This window comes from Triturus cristatus, chromosome 3_1, assembly GCF_964204655.1.
Source record: "Triturus cristatus chromosome 3_1, aTriCri1.1, whole genome shotgun sequence".
Classification (NCBI taxonomy): Eukaryota; Metazoa; Chordata; class Amphibia; order Caudata; family Salamandridae; genus Triturus; species Triturus cristatus.
This window is the reverse complement of record NC_140583.1, coordinates 285,193,585-285,200,279: the sequence shown is the minus strand read 5'-3', so window position 1 is coordinate 285,200,279 and position 6,695 is coordinate 285,193,585.

Genomic DNA, 6,695 nt, shown 5'->3' with positions numbered 1-6,695 from the left:
CAACAGGTAGCCGGGTGATGCTGATGACACCTCCTACTCTGTCTTTTGTGCACCTAAAAGCAAATAAGACAGGAGAAGAACATCAGTGAAATGTTGCATTTGTTGTTGTGGTTCAGTTACTTAGTACTGTACTAGTGCAAACAAAAGATAGTCTAGCCATTTATGACTTTTTTTTAACTAGAGCTATGTTATACTACTGTGTACAGCCACACACTACACTCTCAGGAAGGATAGGAAAGTTAATAATAACCACCAAAATAAAAATGTAATGAAAGTGGGGTGACCATTAAATTATTTGAGCATCTCAGCATCCATGGAGCTGCTGCTGGCAAAGGGGGAGGATGGATGGAAGCAGTAAGCCAAATAGCCAATAGGAAAACCATGCAGGCCTATGGCAAAAGCAGGACACTAATAACTCACAGTCAGAACACCAAAAAAGGCCACCACCCACATGGACACTCACAAATCACAAACAAGCCGGGGGCCTCGGAAACACCAGGAGTTGACAAAAGGCCTATAAAAGCCAGGTAAAGGATGCATGCTAAAGCACACTGCTCTGCCTTTTTAATGCAACAAAATGGAAATACGAACATTCACAGGCCCCAAAAAGGTCTGCAGGGTGCATGCATTGCACACCAACACACCAGACACATACAACAAAAGCATGTCTTTAAGACAACCAACATCAGAAAGGCCACCCCAAAAAACACACTTCCCCAACTCAATCCAATGCCATCCATGCCCTAAATGATGTTTAAATTCAACAGATCACACAGAAAACACTTGATTAATAAAGCTGTGGCTACCTGCTCTGATCCTAGTGGATGAAAAATCAGGCCTGTTGGCAGACAAGGCCAGGCAAGCTTGCAGGCCTAGGCTTCAAAATGGCCACCAGCCACATGGCCAGGCCCAACAACATCACAAAGGCCACCCTAAAAAACACACTTCCCCAACTCAATCCAATGCCATCCATGCCCTAAATGATGTCTAAATTCAACAGACCACACAGAAAACACTTCATTAATAAAGCTGTGGCTACCTGCTCTGATCTTAGTGGATGAAAAAGCAGGCCTGTTGGCAGACAAGGCCAGGCAAGCTTGCAGGCCTAGGCTTCAAAATGGCCACCAGCCACATGGCCAGGCCCAACAACATCACAAAGGCCACCCCAAAAAACACAATTCCCCAACTCAATCCAATGTCATCCATGCCCTAAATGATGTCTAAATTCAACAGATCACACAGAAAACACTTGATTAATAAAGCTGTGGCTACCTGCTCTGATCCTAGTGGATGAAAAAGCAGGCCTGTTGGCAGACAAGGCCAGGCAAGCTTGCAGGCCTAGGCTTCAAAATGGCCACCAGCCACATGGCCAGGCCCAACAACATCACAAAGGCCACCCCAAAAAACACACTTCCCCAACTCAATCCAATGCCACCCATGCCCTAAATGATGTCTAAATTCAACAGACCACACAGAAAACACTTGATTAATAAAGCTGTGGCTACCTGCTCTGATCCTAGTGAATGAAAAAGCAGGCCTGTTGGCAGACAAGGCCAGGCAAGCTTGCAGGCCCAGGCCCAACAACATCACAAAGGCCACCCCCAAAAAGCACACTTCCCCAACTCAATCCAATGCCATCCATGCCCTAAATGTGCTTGAAAATGAAATACATTCAAAAAACAACAAAAGGAACAGTTGCTTCATCATGCACACACACACCCATGAGGCCATGCCCATGGCTAGCTCGGGCCTACTAATACTACCCACAAAATAAAAAAATAAAAAAAAGGAATGATGATAATTAATTATCAAAAATAAATTGTAGTTACAACAACTGCAATGCCCACAATCAAACAAACACAACAACCACTTACTTGTAAAATATCCTATTCCAAAAATCCTCAAATCCAATTGCAATGATGCAGCAGACAAAAAGAGTGATCTTTCCAGCTCCAAATCCAAAGGCAGAATGAGCAGGAGATGGACAAAGCACTGGGAGGAGCCTGCTGGACAGGAACAGGAAGTTGGAGATTCTGTGTCACTTCCTCCCTCTCTCCACCTTTTAAAAAAATGACTCCTTGCACAAAAAAGGAAAGCCAAATGTCAATGTAAGGAGTTGTTTTCATCCAAAATCAGCATTTGCAGAAGGTTTCATACTGCTAGAGCTGATATTCCTCTCCAAATTGAAAATTTTACGTTGTTGAGTTCTTGAGCTTCACATTACTTCCGCCGGCGTGTCGAAAACGACATGATCGCGTTCTCTTCTTTGTCCCTGTCGCGTTGGATATGACGTGTTCGGGGTCTCTTTCTCCTGTTCGCGTTCGATTAGACGTGCCCGCGTCCTCATCCTCTGGCTCGCGATGTAGCATGACGTGTTCGAGATCTCAATCTTCTCATACTCGCGCGGTGCATGATCGCGAGAAGAAAGACGTGATCGCGCGACAAATGACGTGATCGCGCGACAAATGACGTTCATGCGGCCGCGAACTGTCACGAGACAGAGCAAAATGGCTACCAAAATCCAACATCTCGTGGAGAACGCGACCGGGTCGGGAAAACTTGTCGGCGAACGCGGGGATTCAGGTAAGGCGATCGCGCGAACGCGAGAATGTATTTTTTTACAGCGCGAGCAAGAAACAAATTATCGCTAAGCTGCGGAATGCGGAAATTTTGACATTTTCGCGCTTTCCGCGGAACGCGAAAATGCCAAAATATCGCAATTTCCGCGAACGGAACGGAATTTTGGCCCAGGCCTAGTGATAAGTCACTATTTATCACTATAATAAACGCCTTTTCAACAAAACAAAATGTTTTTTTAAAGTTTGCTATTCGGCCATCATATCTGACTCTACTGCCCTTCAAATAATTTGTGCGTAGACAGGAACTACCTTGATAGTAATTCCTGTCAATCTAGAGAGCTGTCCACAGGCCTGCGGACAACTCTATATTTTTGTGGGTAGCGGTCTGCCAGGATGTCGGTGGTATTGCCCTTAACCATCCTGACTGGGTTTACTCTGTTGTTGAAACTCTGAATCAAGCCCATAGTTTTTTTTACCTCTGTCATGAGATTGGAATGAAGCCTCTTAACCCGTTCCCTGCTCATGACGGAACTACTCCGTCATGAGCCACGGGCGCCGTGTGCTCATGACGGAGTGGTTCTCTCATGCTGCGGCCGTTGGCGGCCGCTCCGCCCAAGCGGCACTGATTCCCCGCCTGTGCGGGCGATCAATGCAAGTGGGCGGAGTCATGACGGAACCACTCCGTCATGAGCACAGCGCGCCCGTAGCTCATGACGGAGTGGTTCCGTCACGAGCATGGTGGCGCCGCGCTGACCCTGAACCCCCCCCAGCGCCACGGCGGAATTCGTGCCGCGGCGAAGGGGTTGAATATACTATGTAGGTCACTTCATAAGGATCCCTTTGCAATTGTTTCCATTTTGATAAAATCACCCTAAATATTGGATGGCCCTACGTTATTGCAATACCACTTTTCCATTTCTGGTTTTTACTGTTACAATTCATTGTTTTCATGTGTTTGAGTCCGATTTGCTTACTTGAACTGTACCAGAATTAATTATCTCCAGAAAGCACAGATTTGCTTCAGAAAAAGAGATGTTCTCATAACATGGTGCCTTTTGTTAAACCTATATCTCTCTCTTGTACATTCCCAAGGCTTTGTGAGTAAGAGCAAGTGTATAGCTTTAGAAGAGTAAATAGCTTTAACTAGTCTTGTAAATCTTCTAAACATCTTAATTTTTAGTCACATTGCCAGATAAATATAAAGAATTAAGAACATTTTTAGAACACTAGACAGCTCTATAAAGGGCCTGCTATGTCATGGGCCACGGTGTAATAGAGTGGCATTCTGTTACCCGTCTGTCAAAATAACTTGGAAACATTCAAATGTTTGAGACTTTCAGACTTAAAGGTTAGTGCCTACATCTTAGCCAGTTTTAGCACTAAGGGCCTCCTGTTGCAAAATCACACGGTTTATGACCACAAAAATACTTACTTTTTATGAGTTGGAGATTTGTTTAGAATAGTAAAAAGATGTTTGCGATTGTTTCTGAATTGCAAATAGAAGGGTTCATGAAAGGGGTTTCCTCCCTCCCTTTTCCAATTCAGAAAGGAATTGATTGATAATTTGTTGACTGCAAATGTTGTTGCGAACCATTGATGCGATAATGGTCCCTAGTTGGGGTGGCAACTAATTTGCAAAGGGGAATGCGACCCTTTAGGATGGATGCTTCAGGGAGGGAGAGCTTTTCCAAAAACTGCTGGCCAATTTTGCAGTATCTCTACTATTTAGACAGCGGCCAGACATATATAGAAGTGTTTCTGCTATTTGCATGGCTGCTGGACAAACAGACAGAATCTCTACTTTTCAGCCAGCAGCCATGTAAATATTTATGTTTTCCTGCTATTTGCACAGCAGCCAGATGCCTAATGCAGAATGTCTACTGTTTAACCAGTGGCTGGGTAGGAAGTAAAGTTTTTCTGCTATGTGTGAGGCCGCCAGCCACACAGTGCAGAACCTCTACAGGTTACCCAGCAGTGAGTAAATAGTGATGTTTTCCGCTAATTACATGGTGCCAGCAGGACAGAGCAAACTCTCTACAATTTAGTCAGCAGTCTTGTAAATATTTAAGTTTCCTGCTGTTTGTACCGCCACTAGCAAGATATTGTAGAGTCTCTAATCTTTAACCAGTTGCCGGTTCAATTGTGAATTGCTTCTGCTTTTTGCACGGCCGAGAGCCGAACAGTTTCGAATCTCTTTAGCATGTGGCCCGGTAAATGGTGAAGTTTCTCTGCTATTTGCACAACTGTCTGCCAAACAGTAAGACTATTCGTTAGCCAATGGCCAGGTAAATTGTGAAGTTTCTTTGCTATTCTAAAGGCCGCGGGCCAAATGGTAAATAATTTCTTCTATTTAGCCCGTGGCTGAGTAAATAGCAGAAAAGAATCACTATTTACCTGGAGGCCGGGTAAATAGCCACTAACATTTATTAATTATTGGGAAGCAGGAGGGACATGACTGTTGGTGCTGGTAGGCCTGATTATTAAGAATTTCTGATTTTGCAGTTTAGTATTGATCATTGCCAAAGAACATTGGGCCTTTAATACAGCAGTTAATTGCTTTTCAAGGATGTGCTAGCACCATACTATTTAAGTCTACTTGGACTAATGCTCATTTTCATTTACAGTTTGGGTGGTTTTGTTGGTTGCCAACTCTGCTAGCCCAAGGGCTGGGCATCCTGGTTTTTGTTGGACCATGTAAGGAAAGCCATTGCCTTGTAGCATGTATATAAGCTAATAATACTAAAAAGGGAGTATAGAAATCTATTTAGCTGTTAGTCCTAGTGGCTTTCAATTTATCATGACCTTTCGAGTGGCTCCATTTCACTGTGTATGATGGGTCCAGAGAGTTATTAAATTTATCTTTGGGTCTGCTGCAGCAGGGATATTGCTAGAGGTTTTATTAGTTTTGTCAGTCTCCAGAGGGTTTAGCTTTGAGTGTGAGGGTTCTATGAACATTGGGCCAGATGTATGAAGCATCTGATTAGTGATTTCCTAATTGCAATAAATAGCACCTCACAATTCGCTATTCGGAATGCATGATAGTAGTTGCATCAACAATTTGCGAATAAGTATTTGTTTGGCATGCTACTTAGGTAATCGCATTCTGCAATTTCCCAAATTGCGAATCGTGTCACAATTAGCAGCCGTCGTATTTTGGCATACCCTAATGACCACACAAAGAAAAGTGCTGTTCAATTGGAAATAGCAGAGTGTGCATGCTGGAGATTGTGAGCAGTATCTAAATAACATAGACCTGTGTGTGTGGCATCCACCCATAAAGACATCAAATGTTAAGAAAGGACTCAGATAAGGAGGCTGGGGCCTGGAAACACAAAATGAAATATTCAAGAAAAGAACTGGAAATATTGACAGAGCAGTGTGTTGGGCACCATGACAATCCTTTGGGAAATCAACCCTCACTGTCCCGATATCACATAATGGTTAAATATGGAAATCAATACAAAAAACAATCAACTCTGTTGGTGTGATGTAGAGATCCATTGAGGGAAATCAGAAAATGATCTCAGATCACGGACCAGAGAGAAGGTAGCAAACTGTCTAATTAAGGCTAGAGCTACTGGAGGAGGTCCCCCGCAGCCCCAAACCAACTGCAAAAGAAGAACAGGTAAAAACTACTCTGAAATCAGAATCAGTCAATGGATTCAGTACAACTGATACATCTGACATTCCAGAAACCTCTCAAGGTAAGTATAAGATAGCATTGTTGCATACAAAAAGATATTTGGTTAGGCAGTGTCAAAACGCTTATACATGAACCTGAAAGGTTCTTCTTTTTCACTCGCTCTATGTTGTTGCCTAATTGTTTTATCCATTAAATTTTAACCATTCTGAATTATGAAATTACTGTTTTAATTGATGTTGGCTGCTATTTTTTAATCTGAATCTTGTTCTGAGTGTAATAAACTCAGTTACTTTTTTGCACATTGTACTTTCACGGGCCTTCTTCTTCCCTGGTGGCCATCTTGTTTGTGCCAAGCGCTCTCTACGGTTAGTGCTCTAGTGGCTGCACGCCGGCCTGCCTCCAACACCACTTATGGCCCCAGAACGGACGCGCAGCGGACGTACCCCTGGCGCGTGAAAGGCGCGCCAAAGGTA